The sequence below is a fragment of the Taudactylus pleione genome, unplaced genomic scaffold, assembly GCF_031769625.1.
Source record: "Taudactylus pleione unplaced genomic scaffold, aTauple2 ptg000085l, whole genome shotgun sequence".
Classification (NCBI taxonomy): Eukaryota; Metazoa; Chordata; class Amphibia; order Anura; family Myobatrachidae; genus Taudactylus; species Taudactylus pleione.
Window position 1 is genome coordinate 12,324,318 of NW_028284487.1, and position 20,377 is coordinate 12,344,694.

The following is a 20,377-nucleotide window of genomic DNA, read 5'->3' on the forward strand; positions in this document are numbered from 1 at the left end:
TACTGAATGTTCTCCTGTTTTAGGTACATTTGGCATTTATCAGTTTGCTGATGCTTTTATGTTTGGCCGGTTAGCTCAGTTGGTTAGAGCGTGGTGCTAATAATGCCAAGGTCATGTGTTCGATCCCCATATGGGCCATGTGCTTTTTCTTGTTGTCCTACAAGAAATGCCAAGAAGGGATTTTATCCAGCTGCAAAGTGCATGAAGTGTGGGATGAATGCATTGGCTACAGTTAGCAGCCCTTGAAACTTGCTAGAGAACATCATAGACACATACAAAACAGAGAATTTTTAAATCCATGTTAGGAATAAACAAAAATGTCATCCTTTGGCTGATGCAGCATTTCTCTATATGGCATACATAGAAAACTTTTTCTCAAATATAGCAATATGGCAAATCTAAGAAATGCTAAGGCAAATTAATCAATCAGGACATTTATTTGGTGATTGAATCTACTATGGGGGACTAAGTTTTAAGAAGAGAAGAAGAACAGACCTTTACTCTCATTAGTGCACACTGAAGAAGAAAATTCTTAAAACCAGAATATCTTAAAACCATAGCACAAGTGATGGATCACTGCATTCTTATTGCAACTTTTCCTATTTCCAAATGTTTGACAAACATCTCTCCAGTTGAAAACTGATTTGAAACAGCTTCAAAATTAGTTTGGAGTAAAAAAACCACTGAAGATGATGGGATTTATACAAAGTTTAAATATAGATAAGCTATCCTAAAATTCAACTTTAAGGAAATTGAACAAAGTTAGGTCCCACCAAGATTTGAAATCAGATTACTGGATTCAAAGTTCAAAGGGCTCACCATTACACCATGGAACCCATTATTAGAGAGTCTTCCTCTACTCAATATTGCTGATCTTTGAATTACTGAATGTTCTCCTGTTTTAGGTACATTTGGCATTTTTGAGTTTGATTATGCTTTTATGTTTGGCCGGTTAGCTCAGTTGGTTAGAGTGTGGTGCTAGTATCGCCAAGGTCATGGGTTTGATCCCCATATGGGCAATGTGATTTTTCTTGTTGTCCTACAAGAAATGCCAAGAAGGGATTTTATCCAGCTGCAAAGTGCATGAAGTGTGGGATGAATGCATTGGCTACAGTTAGCAGCCCTTGAAACTTGCTCGAGAACATCATAGACACATACAAAATAGAGAATTTTTAAATCCATGTTAGGAATAAACAAAAATGTCATCCATTGGCTGATGCAGCATTTCTCTATATGGCATACATAGAAAACTTTTTCTCAAATATAGCAATATGGCAAATCTAAGAAATGCTATGGCAAATTAATCAATCAGGACATTTATTTGGTGATTGAATCTACTATGGGGGACTAAGTTTTAAGAAGAGAAGAAGAACAGACCTTTACTCTCATTAGTGCACACTGAAGAAGAAAATTCTTAAAACCAGAATATCTTAAAACCATAGCACAAGTGATGGATCACTGCATTCTTATTGCAACTATTCCTATTTCCAAATGTTTGACAAACATCTCTCCAGTTGAAAACTGATTTGAAACAGTTTCAAAATTAGTTTGGAGTAAAGAAACCACTGAAGATGATGGGATTTATACAAAGTTTAAATATAGATAAGCTATCCTAAAATTCAACTTTAAGGAAATTGAACAAAGTTAGGTCCCACCAAGAATTGAAATCAGATTACTGGATTCAAAGTCCAAAGCGCTCACCATTACACCATGGAACCCATTATTAGAGAGTCTTCCTCTACTCAATATTGCTGATCTTTGAAATACTGAATGTTCTCCTGTTTTAGGTACATTTGGCATTTATGAGTTTGCTGATGCTTTTATGTTTGGCCGGTTAGCTCAGTTGGTTAGAGCGTGGTGCTAATAACGCCAAGGTCATGTGTTCGATCCCCATACGGGCCATGTGCTTTTTCTTGTTGTCCTACAAGAAAGGCCAAGAAGGGATTTTATCCAGCGGCAAATTGCATGAAGTGTGGGATGAATGCATTGGCTACAGTTAGCAGCCCTTGAAACGTGCTAGAGAACATCATAGACACATACAAAACAGATAATTTTTAAATCCATGTTAGGAATAAACAAAAATGTCATCCTTTGGCTGATGCAGCATTTCTCTATATGGCATACATAGAAAACTTTTTCTCAAATATAGCAATATGGCAAATCTAAGAAATGCTAAGGCAAATTAATCAATCAGGACATTTATTTGGTGATTGAATCTACTATGGGGGACTAAGTTTTAAGAAGAGAAGAAGAACAGACCTTTACTCTCATTAGTGCACACTGAAGAAGAAAATTCTTAAAACCAGAATATCTTAAAACCATAGCACAAGTGATGGATCACTGCATTCTTATTGCAACTTTTCCTATTTCCAAATGTTTGACAAACATCTCTCCAGTTGAAAACTGAATTGAAACAGTTTCAAAATTAGTTTGGAGTAAAAAAAACACTGAAGATGATGGGATTTATACAAAGTTTAAATATAGATAAGCTATCCTAAAATTCAACTTTAAGGAAATTGAACAAAGTTAGGTCCCACCAAGATTTGAAATCAGATTACTGGATTCAAAGTCCAAAGTGCTCACCATTACACCATGGAACCCAATATTAGAGAGTCTTCCTCTACTCAATATTGCTGATCTTTGAAATACTGAATGTTCTCCTGTTTTAGGTAAATTTGGCATTTATGAGTTTGCTGATGCTTTTATGTTTGGCCGGTTAGCTCAGTTGGTTAATAACGCCAAGGTCATGGGTTCGATCCCCATACGGGCCATGTGCTTTTTCTTGTTGTCCTACAAGAAATGCCAAGAAGGGATTTTATCCAGCGGCAAAGTGCATGAAGTGTGGGATGAATGCATTGGCTACAGTTAGCAGCCCTTGAAACTTGCTCGAGAACATCATAGACACATACAAAATAGAGAATTTTTAAATCCATGTTAGGAATAAACAAAAATGTCATCCATTGGCTGATGCAGCATTTCTCTATATGGCATACATAGAAAACTTTTTCTCAAATATAGCAATATGGCAAATCTAAGAAATGCTATGGCAAATTAATCAATCAGGACATTTATTTGGTGATTGAATCTACTATGGGGGACTAAGTTTTAAGAAGAGAAGAAGAACAGACCTTTACTCTCATTAGTGCACACTGAAGAAGAAAATTCTTAAAACCAGAATATCTTAAAACCATAGCACAAGTGATGGATCACTGCATTCTTATTGCAACTATTCCTATTTCCAAATGTTTGACAAACATCTCTCCAGTTGAAAACTGATTTGAAACAGTTTCAAAATTAGTTTGGAGTAAAAAAACCACTGAAGATGATGGGATTTATACAAAGTTTAAATATAGATAAGCTATCCTAAAATTCAACTTTAAGGAAATTGAACAAAGTTAGGTCCCACCAAGATTTGAAATCAGATTACTGGATTCAAAGTCCAAAGTGCTCACCATTACACCATGGAACCCAATATTAGAGAGTCTTCCTCTACTCAATATTGCTGATCTTTGAAATACTGAATGTTCTCCTGTTTTAGGTAAATTTGGCATTTATGAGTTTGCTGATGCTTTTATGTTTGGCCGGTTAGCTCAGTTGGTTAATAACGCCAAGGTCATGGGTTCGATCCCCATACGGGCCATGTGCTTTTTCTTGTTGTCCTACAAGAAATGCCAAGAAGGGATTTTATCCAGCGGCAAAGTGCATGAAGTGTGGGATGAATGCATTGGCTACAGTTAGCAGCCCTTGAAACTTGCTCGAGAACATCATAGACACATACAAAATAGAGAATTTTTAAATCCATGTTAGGAATAAACAAAAATGTCATCCATTGGCTGATGCAGCATTTCTCTATATGGCATACATAGAAAACTTTTTCTCAAATATAGCAATATGGCAAATCTAAGAAATGCTATGGCAAATTAATCAATCAGGACATTTATTTGGTGATTGAATCTACTATGGGGGACTAAGTTTTAAGAAGAGAAGAAGAACAGACCTTTACTCTCATTAGTGCACACTGAAGAAGAAAATTCTTAAAACCAGAATATCTTAAAACCATAGCACAAGTGATGGATCACTGCATTCTTATTGCAACTATTCCTATTTCCAAATGTTTGACAAACATCTCTCCAGTTGAAAACTGATTTGAAACAGTTTCAAAATTAGTTTGGAGTAAAGAAACCACTGAAGATGATGGGATTTATACAAAGTTTAAATATAGATAAGCTATCCTAAAATTCAACTTTAAGGAAATTGAACAAAGTTAGGTCCCACCAAGAATTGAAATCAGATTACTGGATTCAAAGTCCAAAGCGCTCACCATTACACCATGGAACCCATTATTAGAGAGTCTTCCTCTACTCAATATTGCTGATCTTTGAAATACTGAATGTTCTCCTGTTTTAGGTACATTTGGCATTTATGAGTTTGCTGATGCTTTTATGTTTGGCCGGTTAGCTCAGTTGGTTAGAGCGTGGTGCTAATAACGCCAAGGTCATGTGTTCGATCCCCATACGGGCCATGTGCTTTTTCTTGTTGTCCTACAAGAAAGGCCAAGAAGGGATTTTATCCAGCGGCAAAGTGCATGAAGTGTGGGATGAATGCATTGGCTACAGTTAGCAGCCCTTGAAACTTGCTCGAGAACATCATAGACACATACAAAATAGAGAATTTTTAAATCCATGTTAGGAATAAACAAAAATGTCATCCATTGGCTGATGCAGCATTTCTCTATATGGCATACATAGAAAACTTTTTCTCAAATATAGCAATATGGCAAATCTAAGAAATGCTATGGCAAATTAATCAATCAGGACATTTATTTGGTGATTGAATCTACTATGGGGGACTAAGTTTTAAGAAGAGAAGAAGAACAGACCTTTACTCTCATTAGTGCACACTGAAGAAGAAAATTCTTAAAACCAGAATATCTTAAAACCATAGCACAAGTGATGGATCACTGCATTCTTATTGCAACTATTCCTATTTCCAAATGTTTGACAAACATCTCTCCAGTTGAAAACTGATTTGAAACAGTTTCAAAATTAGTTTGGAGTAAAGAAACCACTGAAGATGATGGGATTTATACAAAGTTTAAATATAGATAAGCTATCCTAAAATTCAACTTTAAGGAAATTGAACAAAGTTAGGTCCCACCAAGAATTGAAATCAGATTACTGGATTCAAAGTCCAAAGCGCTCACCATTACACCATGGAACCCATTATTAGAGAGTCTTCCTCTACTCAATATTGCTGATCTTTGAAATACTGAATGTTCTCCTGTTTTAGGTACATTTGGCATTTATGAGTTTGCTGATGCTTTTATGTTTGGCCGGTTAGCTCAGTTGGTTAGAGCGTGGTGCTAATAACGCCAAGGTCATGTGTTCGATCCCCATACGGGCCATGTGCTTTTTCTTGTTGTCCTACAAGAAAGGCCAAGAAGGGATTTTATCCAGCGGCAAAGTGCATGAAGTGTGGGATGAATGCATTGGCTACAGTTAGCAGCCCTTGAAACGTGCTAGAGAACATCATAGACACATACAAAACAGATAATTTTTAAATCCATGTTAGGAATAAACAAAAATGTCATCCTTTGGCTGATGCAGCATTTCTCTATATGGCATACATAGAAAACTTTTTCTCAAATATAGCAATATGGCAAATCTAAGAAATGCTAAGGCAAATTAATCAATCAGGACATTTATTTGGTGATTGAATCTACTATGGGGGACTAAGTTTTAAGAAGAGAAGAAGAACAGACCTTTACTCTCTTTAGTGCACACTGAAGAAGAAAATTCTTAAAACCAGAATATCTTAAAACCATAGCACAAGTGATGGATCACTGCATTCTTATTGCAACTTTTCCTATTTCCAAATGTTTGACAAACATCTCTCCAGTTGAAAACTGAATTGAAACAGTTTCAAAATTAGTTTGGAGTAAAAAAACCACTGAAGATGATGGGATTTATACAAAGTTTAAATATAGATAAGCTATCCTAAAATTCAACTTTAAGGAAATTGAACAAAGTTAGGTCCCACCAAGATTTGAAATCAGATTACTGGATTCAAAGTCCAAAGTGCTCACCATTACACCATGGAACCCAATATTAGAGAGTCTTCCTCTACTCAATATTGCTGATCTTTGAAATACTGAATGTTCTCCTGTTTTAGGTAAATTTGGCATTTATGAGTTTGCTGATGCTTTTATGTTTGGCCGGTTAGCTCAGTTGGTTAATAACGCCAAGGTCATGGGTTCGATCCCCATACGGGCCATGTGCTTTTTCTTGTTGTCCTACAAGAAATGCCAAGAAGGGATTTTATCCAGCGGCAAAGTGCATGAAGTGTGGGATGAATGCATTGGCTACAGTTAGCAGCCCTTGAAACTTGCTCGAGAACATCATAGACACATACAAAATAGAGAATTTTTAAATCCATGTTAGGAATAAACAAAAATGTCATCCATTGGCTGATGCAGCATTTCTCTATATGGCATACATAGAAAACTTTTTCTCAAATATAGCAATATGGCAAATCTAAGAAATGCTATGGCAAATTAATCAATCAGGACATTTATTTGGTGATTGAATCTACTATGGGGGACTAAGTTTTAAGAAGAGAAGAAGAACAGACCTTTACTCTCATTAGTGCACACTGAAGAAGAAAATTCTTAAAACCAGAATATCTTAAAACCATAGCACAAGTGATGGATCACTGCATTCTTATTGCAACTATTCCTATTTCCAAATGTTTGACAAACATCTCTCCAGTTGAAAACTGATTTGAAACAGTTTCAAAATTAGTTTGGAGTAAAAAAACCACTGAAGATGATGGGATTTATACAAAGTTTAAATATAGATAAGCTATCCTAAAATTCAACTTTAAGGAAATTGAACAAAGTTAGGTCCCACCAAGATTTGAAATCAGATTACTGGATTCAAAGTCCAAAGTGCTCACCATTACACCATGGAACCCAATATTAGAGAGTCTTCCTCTACTCAATATTGCTGATCTTTGAAATACTGAATGTTCTCCTGTTTTAGGTAAATTTGGCATTTATGAGTTTGCTGATGCTTTTATGTTTGGCCGGTTAGCTCAGTTGGTTAATAACGCCAAGGTCATGGGTTCGATCCCCATACGGGCCATGTGCTTTTTCTTGTTGTCCTACAAGAAATGCCAAGAAGGGATTTTATCCAGCGGCAAAGTGCATGAAGTGTGGGATGAATGCATTGGCTACAGTTAGCAGCCCTTGAAACTTGCTCGAGAACATCATAGACACATACAAAATAGAGAATTTTTAAATCCATGTTAGGAATAAACAAAAATGTCATCCATTGGCTGATGCAGCATTTCTCTATATGGCATACATAGAAAACTTTTTCTCAAATATAGCAATATGGCAAATCTAAGAAATGCTATGGCAAATTAATCAATCAGGACATTTATTTGGTGATTGAATCTACTATGGGGGACTAAGTTTTAAGAAGAGAAGAAGAACAGACCTTTACTCTCATTAGTGCACACTGAAGAAGAAAATTCTTAAAACCAGAATATCTTAAAACCATAGCACAAGTGATGGATCACTGCATTCTTATTGCAACTATTCCTATTTCCAAATGTTTGACAAACATCTCTCCAGTTGAAAACTGATTTGAAACAGTTTCAAAATTAGTTTGGAGTAAAGAAACCACTGAAGATGATGGGATTTATACAAAGTTTAAATATAGATAAGCTATCCTAAAATTCAACTTTAAGGAAATTGAACAAAGTTAGGTCCCACCAAGAATTGAAATCAGATTACTGGATTCAAAGTCCAAAGCGCTCACCATTACACCATGGAACCCATTATTAGAGAGTCTTCCTCTACTCAATATTGCTGATCTTTGAAATACTGAATGTTCTCCTGTTTTAGGTACATTTGGCATTTATGAGTTTGCTGATGCTTTTATGTTTGGCCGGTTAGCTCAGTTGGTTAGAGCGTGGTGCTAATAACGCCAAGGTCATGTGTTCGATCCCCATACGGGCCATGTGCTTTTTCTTGTTGTCCTACAAGAAAGGCCAAGAAGGGATTTTATCCAGCGGCAAAGTGCATGAAGTGTGGGATGAATGCATTGGCTACAGTTAGCAGCCCTTGAAACTTGCTCGAGAACATCATAGACACATACATAATAGAGAATTTTTAAATCCATGTTAGGAATAAACAAAAATGTCATCCATTGGCTGATGCAGCATTTCTCTATATGGCATACATAGAAAACTTTTTCTCAAATATAGCAATATGGCAAATCTAAGAAATGCTATGGCAAATTAATCAATCAGGACATTTATTTGGTGATTGAATCTACTATGGGGGACTAAGTTTTAAGAAGAGAAGAAGAACAGACCTTTACTCTCATTAGTGCACACTGAAGAAGAAAATTCTTAAAACCAGAATATCTTAAAACCATAGCACAAGTGATGGATCACTGCATTCTTATTGCAACTTTTCCTATTTCCAAATGTTTGACAAACATCTCTCCAGTTGAAAACTGATTTGAAACAGTTTCAAAATTAGTTTGGAGTAAAGAAACCACTGAAGATGATGGGATTTATACAAAGTTTAAATATAGATAAGCTATCCTAAAATTCAACTTTAAGGAAATTGAACAAAGTTAGGTCCCACCAAGATTTGAAATCAGATTACTGGATTCAAAGTCCAAAGCGCTCACCATTACACCATGGAACCCATTATTAGAGAGTCTTCCTCTACTCAATATTGCTGATCTTTGAAATACTGAATGTTCTCCTGTTTTAGGTACATTTGGCATTTATGAGTTTGCTGATGCTTTTATGTTTGGCCGGTTAGCTCAGTTGGTTAGAGTGTGGTGCTAATAACGCCAAGGTCATGTGTTCGATCCCCATACGGGCCATGTGCTTTTTCTTGTTGTCCTACAAGAAATGCCAAGAAGGGATTTTATCCAGCGGCAAAGTGCATGAAGTGTGGGATGAATGCATTGGCTACAGTTAGCAGCCCTTGAAACTTGCTAGAGAACATCATAGACACATACAAAACAGAGAATTTTTAAATCCATGTTAGGAATAAACAAAAATGTCATCCTTTGGCTGATGCAGCATTTCTCTATATGGCATACATAGAAAACTTTTTCTCAAATATAGCAATATGGCAAATCTAAGAAATGCTAAGGCAAATTAATCAATCAGGACATTTATTTGGTGATTGAATCTACTATGGGGGACTAAGTTTTAAGACGAGAAGAAGAACAGACCTTTACTCTCATTAGTGCACACTGAAGAAGAAAATTCTTAAAACCAGAATATCTTAAAACCATAGCACAAGTGATGGATCACTGCATTCTTATTGCAACTTTTCCTATTTCCAAATGTTTGACAAACATCTCTCCAGTTGAAAACTGATTTGAAACAGCTTCAAAATTAGTTTGGAGTAAAAAAACCACTGAAGATGATGGGATTTATACAAAGTTTAAATATAGATAAGCTATCCTAAAATTCAACTTTAAGGAAATTGAACAAAGTTAGGTCCCACCAAGATTTGAAATCAGATTACTGGATTCAAAGTCCAAAGTGCTCACCATTACACCATGGAACCCATTATTAGAGAGTCTTCCTCTACTCAATATTGCTGATCTTTGAAATACTGAATGTTCTCCTGTTTTAGGTACATTTGGCATTTATGAGTTTGCTGATGCTTTTATGTTTGGCCGGTTAGCTCAGTTGGTTAGAGTGTGGTGCTAATAACACCAAGGTCATGTGTTCGATCCCCATACGGGCCATGTGCTTTTTCTTGTTGTCCTACAAGAAATGCCAAGAAGGGATTTTATCCAGCGGCAAAGTGCATGAAGTGTGGGATGAATGCATTGGCTACAGTTAGCAGCCCTTGAAACTTGCTAGAGAACATCATAGACACATACAAAACAGAGAATTTTTAAATCCATGTTAGGAATAAACAAAAATGTCATCCTTTGGCTGATGCAGCATTTCTCTATATGGCATACATAGAAAACTTTTTCTCAAATATAGCAATATGGCAAATCTAAGAAATGCTAAGGCAAATTAATCAATCAGGACATTTATTTGGTGATTGAATCTACTATGGGGGACTAAGTTTTAAGACGAGAAGAAGAACAGACCTTTACTCTCATTAGTGCACACTGAAGAAGAAAATTCTTAAAACCAGAATATCTTAAAACCATAGCACAAGTGATGGATCACTGCATTCTTATTGCAACTTTTCCTATTTCCAAATGTTTGACAAACATCTCTCCAGTTGAAAACTGATTTGAAACAGCTTCAAAATTAGTTTGGAGTAAAAAAACCACTGAAGATGATGGAATTTATACAAAGTTTAAATATAGATAAGCTATCCTAAAATTCAACTTTAAGGAAATTGAACAAAGTTAGGTCCCACCAAGATTTGAAATCAGATTACTGGATTCAAAGTCCAAAGTGCTCACCATTACACCATGGAACCCATTATTAGAGAGTCTTCCTCTACTCAATATTGCTGATCTTTGAAATACTGAATGTTCTCCTGTTTTAGGTACATTTGGCATTTTTGTGTTTGCTGATGCTTTTATGTTTGGCCGGTTAGCTCAGTTGGTTAGAGCGTGGTGCTAATAACGCCAAGGTCATGTGTTCGATCCCCATATGGGCCATGTGCTTTTTCTTGTTGTCCTACAAGAAATGCCAAGAAGGGATTTTATCCAGCGGCAAAGTGCATGAAGTGTGGGATGAATGCATTGGCTACAGTTAGCAGCCCTTGAAACTTGCAAGAGAACATCATAGACACATACAAAACAGAGAATTTTTAAATCCATGTTAGGAATAAACAAAAATGTCATCCTTTGGCTGATGCAGCATTTCTCTATAAGGCATACATAGAAAACTTTTTCTCAAATATAGCAATATGGCAAATCTAAGAAATGCTAAGGCAAATTAATCAATCAGGACATTTATTTGGTGAATGAATCTACTATGGGGGACTAAGTTTTAAGAAGAGAAGAAGAACAGACCTTTACTCTCATTAGTGCACACTGAAGAAGAAAATTCTTAAAACCAGAATATCTTAAAACCATAGCACAAGTGATGGATCACTGCATTCTTATTGCAACTTTTCCTATTTCCAAATGTTTGACAAACATCTCTCCAGTTGAAAACTGATTTGAAACAGCTTCAAAATTAGTTTGGAGTAAAAAAACCACTGAAGATGATGGGATTTATACAAAGTTTAAATATAGATAAGCTATCCTAAAACTCAACTTTAAGGAAATTGAACAAAGTTAGGTCCCACCAAGATTTGAAATCAGATTACTGGATTCAAAGTCCAAAGTGCTCACCATTACACCATGGAACCCATTATTAGAGAGCCTTCCTCTACTCAATATTGCTGATCTTTGAAATACTGAATGTTCTCCTGTTTTAGGTACATTTGGCATTTATCAGTTTGCTGATGTTTTTATGTTTGGCCGGTTAGCTCAGTTGGTTAGAGCGTGGTGCTAATAACGCCAAGGTCATGTGTTCGATCCCCATACAGGCCATGAGCTTTTTCTTGTTGTCCTACAAGAAATGCCAAGAAGGGATTTTATCCAGCGGCAAAGTGCATGAAGTGTGGGATGAATGCATTGGCTACAGTTAGCAGCCCTTGAAACTTGCTAGAGAACATCATAGACACATACAAAACAGAGAATTTTTAATCCATGTTAGGAATAAACAAAAATGTCATCCATTGGCTGATGCAGCATTTCTCTATATGGCATACATAGAAAACTTTTTCTCAAATATAGCAATATGGCAAATCTAAGAAATGCTAAGGCAAATTAATCAATCAGGACATTTATTTGGTGATTGAATCTACTATGGGGGACTAAGTTTTAAGACGAGAAGAAGAACAGACCTTTACTCTCATTAGTGCACACTGAAGAAGAAAATTCTTAAAACCAGAATATCTTAAAACCATAGCACAAGTGATGGATCACTGCATTCTTATTGCAACTTTTCCTATTTCCAAATGTTTGACAAACATCTCTCCAGTTGAAAACTGATTTGAAACAGCTTCAAAATTAGTTTGGAGTAAAAAAACCACTGAAGATGATGGAATTTATACAAAGTTTAAATATAGATAAGCTATCCTAAAATTAAACTTTAAGGAAATTGAACAAAGTTAGGTCCCACCAATATTTGAAGTCAGATTACTGGATTCAAAGTCCAAAGTGCTCACCATTACACCATGGAACCCATTATTAGAGAATCTTCCTCTACTCAATATTGCTGATCTTTGAAATACTGAATGTTCTCCTGTTTTAGGTACATTTGGCATTTTTGTGTTTGCTGATGCTTTTATGTTTGGCCGGTTAGCTCAGTTGGTTAGAGCGTGGTGCTAATAACGCCAAGGTCATGTGTTCGATCCCCATATGGGCCATGTGCTTTTTCTTGTTGTCCTACAAGAAATGCCAAGAAGGGATTTTATCCAGCGGCAAAGTGCATGAAGTGTGGGATGAATGCATTGGCTACAGTTAGCAGCCCTTGAAACTTGCTAGAGAACATCATAGACACATACAAAACAGAGAATTTTTAAATCCATGTTAGGAATAAACAAAAATGTCATCCTTTGGCTGATGCAGCATTTCTCTATATGGCATACATAGAAAACTTTTTCTCAAATATAGCAATATGGCAAATCTAAGAAATACTAAGGCAAATTAATCAATCAGGACATTTATTTGGTGAATGAATCTACTATGGGGGACTAAGTTTTAAGAAGAGAAAAAGAACAGAACTTTACTCTCATTAGTGCACACTGAAGAAGAAAATTCTTAAAACCAGAATATCTTAAAACCATAGCACAAGTGATGGATCACTGCATTCTTATTGCAACTTTTCCTATTTCCAAATGTTTGACTAACATCTCTCCAGTTGAAAACTGATTTGAAACAGCTTCAAAATTAGTTTGGAGTAAAAAAACCACTGAAGATGATGGGATTTATACAAAGTTTAAATATAGATAAGCTATCCTAAAATTCAACTTTAAGGAAATTGAACAAAGTTAGGTCCCACCAAGATTTGAAATCAGATTACTGGATTCAAAGTCCAAAGCGCTCACCATTACACCATGGAACCCATTGTTTGAGAGTCTTCCTCTACTCAATATTGCTGATCTTTGAAATACTGAATGTTCTCCTGTTTTAGGTACATTTGGCATTTTTGTGTTTGCTGATGCTTTTATGTTTGGCCGGTTAGCTCAGTTGGTTAGAGCGTGGTGCTAATAACGCCAAGGTCATGTGTTCGATCCCCATATGGGCCATGTGCTTTTTCTTGTTGTCCTACAAGAAATGCCAAGAAGGGATTTTATCCAGCGGCAAAGTGCATGAAGTGTGGGATGAATGCATTGGCTACAGTTAGCAGCCCTTGAAACTTGCTAGAGAACATCATAGACACATACAAAACAGAGAATTTTTAAATCCATGTTAGGAATAAACAAAAATGTCATCCTTTGGCTGATGCAGCATTTCTCTATATGGCATACATAGAAAACTTTTTCTCAAATATAGCAATATGGCAAATCTAAGAAATACTAAGGCAAATTAATCAATCAGGACATTTATTTGGTGAATGAATCTACTATGGGGGACTAAGTTTTAAGAAGAGAAAAAGAACAGAACTTTACTCTCATTAGTGCACACTGAAGAAGAAAATTCTTAAAACCAGAATATCTTAAAACCATAGCACAAGTGATGGATCACTGCATTCTTATTGCAACTTTTCCTATTTCCAAATGTTTGACTAACATCTCTCCAGTTGAAAACTGATTTGAAACAGCTTCAAAATTAGTTTGGAGTAAAAAAACCACTGAAGATGATGGGATTTATACAAAGTTTAAATATAGATAAGCTATCCTAAAATTCAACTTTAAGGAAATTGAACAAAGTTAGGTCCCACCAAGATTTGAAATCAGATTACTGGATTCAAAGTCCAAAGCGCTCACCATTACACCATGGAACCCATTGTTTGAGAGTCTTCCTCTACTCAATATTGCTGATCTTTGAAATACTGAATGTTCTCCTGTTTTAGGTACATTTGGCATTTATCAGTTTGCTGATGCTTTTATGTTTGGCCGGTTAGCTCAGTTGGTTAGAGTGTGGTGCTGATAATGCCAAGGTCATGTGTTCGATCCCCATACGGGCCATGTGCTTTTTCTTGTTGTCCTACAAGAAATGCCAAGAAGGGATTTTATCCAGCTGCAAAGTGCATGAAGTGTGGGATGAATGCATTGGCTACAGTTAGCAGCCCTTGAAACTTGCTAGAGAACATCATAGACACATACAAAACAGAGAATTTTTAAATCCATGTTAGGAATAAACAAAAATGTCATCCTTTGGCGGATGCAGCATTTCTCTATGTGGCATACGTAGAAAACTTTTTCTCAAATATAGCAATATGGCAAATCTAAGAAATGCTTAGGCAAATTAATCAATCAGGACATTTATTTGGTGATTGAATCTACTATGGGGGACTAAGTTTTAAGAAGAGAAGAAGAACAGACCTTTACTCTCATTAGTGCACACTGAAGAAGAAAATTCTTAAAACCAGAATATCTTAAAACCATAGCACAAGTGATGGATCACTGCATTCTTATTGCAACTTTTCCTATTTCCAAATGTTTGACTAACATCTCTCCAGTTGAAAACTGATTTGAAACAGCTTCAAAATTAGTTTGGAGTAAAAAAACCACTGAAGATGATGGGATTTATACAAAGTTTAAATATAGATAAGCTATCCTAAAATTCAACTTTAAGGAAATTGAACAAAGTTAGGTCCCACCAAGATTTGAAATCAGATTACTGGATTCAAAGTCCAAAGCGCTCACCATTACACCATGGAACCCATTGTTTGAGAGTCTTCCTCTACTCAATATTGCTGATCTTTGAAATACTGAATGTTCTCCTGTTTTAGGTACATTTGGCATTTTTGTGTTTGCTGATGCTTTTATGTTTGGCCGGTTAGCTCAGTTGGTTAGAGCGTGGTGCTAATAACGCCAAGGTCATGTGTTCGATCCCCATATGGGCCATGTGCTTTTTCTTGTTGTCCTACAAGAAATGCCAAGAAGGGATTTTATCCAGCGGCAAAGTGCATGAAGTGTGGGATGAATGCATTGGCTACAGTTAGCAGCCCTTGAAACTTGCTAGAGAACATCATAGACACATACAAAACAGAGAATTTTTAAATCCATGTTAGGAATAAACAAAAATGTCATCCTTTGGCTGATGCAGCATTTCTCTATATGGCATACATAGAAAACTTTTTCTCAAATATAGCAATATGGCAAATCTAAGAAATACTAAGGCAAATTAATCAATCAGGACATTTATTTGGTGAATGAATCTACTATGGGGGACTAAGTTTTAAGAAGAGAAAAAGAACAGAACTTTACTCTCATTAGTGCACACTGAAGAAGAAAATTCTTAAAACCAGAATATCTTAAAACCATAGCACAAGTGATGGATCACTGCATTCTTATTGCAACTTTTCCTATTTCCAAATGTTTGACTAACATCTCTCCAGTTGAAAACTGATTTGAAACAGCTTCAAAATTAGTTTGGAGTAAAAAAACCACTGAAGATGATGGGATTTATACAAAGTTTAAATATAGATAAGCTATCCTAAAATTCAACTTTAAGGAAATTGAACAAAGTTAGGTCCCACCAAGATTTGAAATCAGATTACTGGATTCAAAGTCCAAAGCGCTCACCATTACACCATGGAACCCATTGTTTGAGAGTCTTCCTCTACTCAATATTGCTGATCTTTGAAATACTGAATGTTCTCCTGTTTTAGGTACATTTGGCATTTATCAGTTTGCTGATGCTTTTATGTTTGGCCGGTTAGCTCAGTTGGTTAGAGTGTGGTGCTGATAATGCCAAGGTCATGTGTTCGATCCCCATACGGGCCATGTGCTTTTTCTTGTTGTCCTACAAGAAATGCCAAGAAGGGATTTTATCCAGCTGCAAAGTGCATGAAGTGTGGGATGAATGCATTGGCTACAGTTAGCAGCCCTTGAAACTTGCTAGAGAACATCATAGACACATACAAAACAGAGAATTTTTAAATCCATGTTAGGAATAAACAAAAATGTCATCCTTTGGCGGATGCAGCATTTCTCTATGTGGCATACGTAGAAAACTTTTTCTCAAATATAGCAATATGGCAAATCTAAGAAATGCTTAGGCAAATTAATCAATCAGGACATTTATTTGGTGATTGAATCTACTATGGGGGACTAAGTTTTAAGAAGAGAAGAAGAACAGACCTTTACTCTCATTAGTGCACACTGAAGAAGAAAATTCTTAAAACCAGAATATCTTAAAACCATAGCACAAGTGATGGATCACTGCATTCTTATTGCAACTTTTCCTATTTCCAAATGTTTGACAAACATCTCTCCAGTTGAAAACTGATTTGAAACAGCTTCAAAATTAGTTTGGAGTAAAAAAACCACTGAAGATGATGGAATTTATACAAAGTTTAAATATAGATAAGCTATCCTAAAATTCAACTTTAAGGAAATTGAACAAAGTTAGGTCCCACCAAGATTTGAAATCAGATTACTGGATTCAAAGTCCAAAGTGCTCACCATTACACCATGGAACCCATTATTAGAGAGTCTTCCTCTACTCAATATTGCTGATCTTTGAAATACTGAATGTTCTCCTGTTTTAGGTACATTTGGCATTTTTGTGTTTGCTGATGCTTTTATGTTTGGCCGGTTAGCTCAGTTGGTTAGAGCGTGGTGCTAATAACGCCAAGGTCATGTGTTCTATCCCCATATGGGCCATGTGCTTTTTCTTGTTGTCCTACAAGAAATGCCAAGAAGGGATTTTATCCAGCGGCAAAGTGCATGAAGTGTGGGATGAATGCATTGGCTACAGTTAGCAGCCCTTGAAACTTGCAAGAGAACATCATAGACACATACAAAACAGAGAATTTTTAAATCCATGTTAGGAATAAACAAAAATGTCATCCTTTGGCTGATGCAGCATTTCTCTATAAGGCATACATAGAAAACTTTTTCTCAAATATAGCAATATGGCAAATCTAAGAAATGCTAAGGCAAATTAATCAATCAGGACATTTATTTGGTGAATGAATCTACTATGGGGGACTAAGTTTTAAGAAGAGAAGAAGAACAGACCTTTACTCTCATTAGTGCACACTGAAGAAGAAAATTCTTAAAACCAGAATATCTTAAAACCATAGCACAAGTGATGGATCACTGCATTCTTATTGCAACTTTTCCTATTTCCAAATGTTTGACAAACATCTCTCCAGTTGAAAACTGATTTGAAACAGCTTCAAAATTAGTTTGGAGTAAAAAAACCACTGAAGATGATGGGATTTATACAAAGTTTAAATATAGATAAGCTATCCTAAAATTCAACTTTAAGGAAATTGAACAAAGTTAGGTCCCACCAAGATTTGAAATCAGATTACTGGATTCAAAGTCCAAAGTGCTCACCATTACACCATGGAACCCATTATTAGAGAGCCTTCCTCTACTCAATATTGCTGATCTTTGAAATACTGAATGTTCTCCTGTTTTAGGTACATTTGGCATTTATCAGTTTGCTGATGCTTTTATGTTTGGCCGGTTAGCTCAGTTGGTTAGAGCGTGGTGCTAAAAACGCCAAGGTCATGTGTTCGATCCCCATACAGGCCATGAGCTTTTTCTTGTTGTCCTACAAGAAATGCCAAGAAGGGATTTTATCCAGCGGCAAAGTGCATGAAGTGTGGGATGAATGCATTGGCTACAGTTAGCAGCCCTTGAAACTTGCTAGAGAACATCATAGACACATACAAAACAGAGAATTTTTAATCCATGTTAGGAATAAACAAAAATGTCATCCATTGGCTGATGCAGCATTTCTCTATATGGCATACATAGAAAACTTTTTCTCAAATATAGCAATATGGCAAATCTAAGAAATGCTAAGGCAAATTAATCAATCAGGACATTTATTTGGTGATTGAATCTACTATGGGGGACTAAGTTTTAAGACGAGAAGAAGAACAGACCTTTACTCTCATTAGTGCACACTGAAGAAGAAAATTCTTAAAACCAGAATATCTTAAAACCATAGCACAAGTGATGGATCACTGCATTCTTATTGCAACTTTTCCTATTTCCAAATGTTTGACAAACATCTCTCCAGTTGAAAACTGATTTGAAACAGCTTCAAAATTAGTTTGGAGTAAAAAAACCACTGAAGATGATGGAATTTATACAAAGTTTAAATATAGATAAGCTATCCTAAAATTAAACTTTAAGGAAATTGAACAAAGTTAGGTCCCACCAAGATTTGAAGTCAGATTACTGGATTCAAAGTCCAAAGTGCTCACCATTACACCATGGAACCCATTATTAGAGAATCTTCCTCTACTCAATATTGCTGATCTTTGAAATACTGAATGTTCTCCTGTTTTAGGTACATTTGGCATTTTTGTGTTTGCTGATGCTTTTATGTTTGGCCGGTTAGCTCAGTTGGTTAGAGCGTGGTGCTAATAACGCCAAGGTCATGTGTTCGATCCCCATATGGGCCATGTGCTTTTTCTTGTTGTCCTACAAGAAATGCCAAGAAGGGATTTTATCCAGCGGCAAAGTGCATGAAGTGTGGGATGAATGCATTGGCTACAGTTAGCAGCCCTTGAAACTTGCTAGAGAACATCATAGACACATACAAAACAGAGAATTTTTAAATCCATGTTAGGAATAAACAAAAATGTCATCCTTTGGCTGATGCAGCATTTCTCTATATGGCATACATAGAAAACTTTTTCTCAAATATAGCAATATGGCAAATCTAAGAAATACTAAGGCAAATTAATCAATCAGGACATTTATTTGGTGAATGAATCTACTATGGGGGACTAAGTTTTAAGAAGAGAAAAAGAACAGAACTTTACTCTCATTAGTGCACACTGAAGAAGAAAATTCTTAAAACCAGAATATCTTAAAACCATAGCACAAGTGATGGATCACTGCATTCTTATTGCAACTTTTCCTATTTCCAAATGTTTGACTAACATCTCTCCAGTTGAAAACTGATTTGAAACAGCTTCAAAATTAGTTTGGAGTAAAAAAACCACTGAAGATGATGGGATTTATACAAAGTTTAAATATAGATAAGCTATCCTAAAATTCAACTTTAAGGAAATTGAACAAAGTTAGGTCCCACCAAGATTTGAAATCAGATTACTGGATTCAAAGTCCAAAGCGCTCACCATTACACCATGGAACCCATTGTTTGAGAGTCTTCCTCTACTCAATATTGCTGATCTTTGAAATACTGAATGTTCTCCTGTTTTAGGTACATTTGGCATTTATCAGTTTGCTGATGCTTTTATGTTTGGCCGGTTAGCTCAGTTGGTTAGAGTGTGGTGCTGATAATGCCAAGGTCATGTGTTCGATCCCCATACGGGCCATGTGCTTTTTCTTGTTGTCCTACAAGAAATGCCAAGAAGGGATTTTATCCAGCGGCAAAGTGCATGAAGTGTGGGATGAATGCATTGGCTACAGTTAGCAGCCCTTGAAACTTGCTAGAGAACATCATAGACACATACAAAACAGAGAATTTTTAAATCCATGTTAGGAATAAACAAAAATGTCATCCTTTGGCGGATGCAGCATTTCTCTATGTGGCATACGTAGAAAACTTTTTCTCAAATATAGCAATATGGCAAATCTAAGAAATGCTTAGGCAAATTAATCAATCAGGACATTTATTTGGTGATTGAATCTACTATGGGGGACTAAGTTTTAAGAAGAGAAGAAGAACAGACCTTTACTCTCATTAGTGCACACTGAAGAAGAAAATTCTTAAAACCAGAATATCTTAAAACCATAGCACAAGTGATGGATCACTGCATTCTTATTGCAACTTTTCCTATTTCCAAATGTTTGACAAACATCTCTCCAGTTGAAAACTGATTTGAAACAGCTTCAAAATTAGTTTGGAGTAAAAAAACCACTGAAGATGATGGGATTTATACAAAGTTTAAATATAGATAAGCTATCCTAAAATTCAACTTTAAGGAAATTGAACAAAGTTAGGTCCCACCAAGATTTGAAATCAGATTACTGGATTCAAAGTCCAAAGTGCTCACCATTACACCATGGAACCCAATATTAGAGAGTCTTCCTCTACTCAATATTGCTGATCTTTGAAATACTGAATGTTCTCCTGTTTTAGGTAAATTTGGCATTTATGAGTTTGCTGATGCTTTTATGTTTGGCCGGTTAGCTCAGTTGGTTAATAACGCCAAGGTCATGGGTTCGATCCCCATACGGGCCATGTGCTTTTTCTTGTTGTCC

General features: G+C 36.0%; 16 non-coding genes across 16 annotated transcripts; all 16 read left to right on the forward strand.

The window, feature by feature from the left end:
- The first annotated feature begins 946 nt into the window (after positions 1–946).
- TRNAT-AGU (transfer RNA threonine (anticodon AGU)) lies at positions 947–1,020 on the forward strand. The gene has a single exon. It is a non-coding gene; the product is annotated as a tRNA-Thr (tRNA).
- An 808-nt stretch (positions 1,021–1,828) lies between these two features.
- On the forward strand, positions 1,829–1,902 carry TRNAI-AAU (transfer RNA isoleucine (anticodon AAU)). The gene has a single exon. It is a non-coding gene; the product is annotated as a tRNA-Ile (tRNA).
- A 2,546-nt stretch (positions 1,903–4,448) lies between these two features.
- TRNAI-AAU (transfer RNA isoleucine (anticodon AAU)) lies at positions 4,449–4,522 on the forward strand. The gene has a single exon. It is a non-coding gene; the product is annotated as a tRNA-Ile (tRNA).
- An 808-nt stretch (positions 4,523–5,330) lies between these two features.
- TRNAI-AAU (transfer RNA isoleucine (anticodon AAU)) lies at positions 5,331–5,404 on the forward strand. Its single transcript has one exon. It is a non-coding gene; the product is annotated as a tRNA-Ile (tRNA).
- A 2,546-nt stretch (positions 5,405–7,950) lies between these two features.
- TRNAI-AAU (transfer RNA isoleucine (anticodon AAU)) lies at positions 7,951–8,024 on the forward strand. Its single transcript has one exon. It is a non-coding gene; the product is annotated as a tRNA-Ile (tRNA).
- An 808-nt stretch (positions 8,025–8,832) lies between these two features.
- On the forward strand, positions 8,833–8,906 carry TRNAI-AAU (transfer RNA isoleucine (anticodon AAU)). Its single transcript has one exon. It is a non-coding gene; the product is annotated as a tRNA-Ile (tRNA).
- A 1,690-nt stretch (positions 8,907–10,596) lies between these two features.
- Positions 10,597–10,670, forward strand: TRNAI-AAU (transfer RNA isoleucine (anticodon AAU)). The gene has a single exon. It is a non-coding gene; the product is annotated as a tRNA-Ile (tRNA).
- Positions 10,671–11,478: 808 nt separating this feature from the next.
- Positions 11,479–11,552, forward strand: TRNAI-AAU (transfer RNA isoleucine (anticodon AAU)). Its single transcript has one exon. It is a non-coding gene; the product is annotated as a tRNA-Ile (tRNA).
- Positions 11,553–12,359: 807 nt separating this feature from the next.
- Positions 12,360–12,433, forward strand: TRNAI-AAU (transfer RNA isoleucine (anticodon AAU)). Its single transcript has one exon. It is a non-coding gene; the product is annotated as a tRNA-Ile (tRNA).
- An 808-nt stretch (positions 12,434–13,241) lies between these two features.
- On the forward strand, positions 13,242–13,315 carry TRNAI-AAU (transfer RNA isoleucine (anticodon AAU)). Its single transcript has one exon. It is a non-coding gene; the product is annotated as a tRNA-Ile (tRNA).
- Positions 13,316–14,123: 808 nt separating this feature from the next.
- Positions 14,124–14,197, forward strand: TRNAI-GAU (transfer RNA isoleucine (anticodon GAU)). The gene has a single exon. It is a non-coding gene; the product is annotated as a tRNA-Ile (tRNA).
- Positions 14,198–15,005: 808 nt separating this feature from the next.
- Positions 15,006–15,079, forward strand: TRNAI-AAU (transfer RNA isoleucine (anticodon AAU)). The gene has a single exon. It is a non-coding gene; the product is annotated as a tRNA-Ile (tRNA).
- Positions 15,080–15,887: 808 nt separating this feature from the next.
- Positions 15,888–15,961, forward strand: TRNAI-GAU (transfer RNA isoleucine (anticodon GAU)). Its single transcript has one exon. It is a non-coding gene; the product is annotated as a tRNA-Ile (tRNA).
- Positions 15,962–17,651: 1,690 nt separating this feature from the next.
- TRNAF-AAA (transfer RNA phenylalanine (anticodon AAA)) lies at positions 17,652–17,725 on the forward strand. The gene has a single exon. It is a non-coding gene; the product is annotated as a tRNA-Phe (tRNA).
- Positions 17,726–18,532: 807 nt separating this feature from the next.
- Positions 18,533–18,606, forward strand: TRNAI-AAU (transfer RNA isoleucine (anticodon AAU)). Its single transcript has one exon. It is a non-coding gene; the product is annotated as a tRNA-Ile (tRNA).
- Positions 18,607–19,414: 808 nt separating this feature from the next.
- TRNAI-GAU (transfer RNA isoleucine (anticodon GAU)) lies at positions 19,415–19,488 on the forward strand. The gene has a single exon. It is a non-coding gene; the product is annotated as a tRNA-Ile (tRNA).
- Positions 19,489–20,377: the final 889 nt, after the last annotated feature.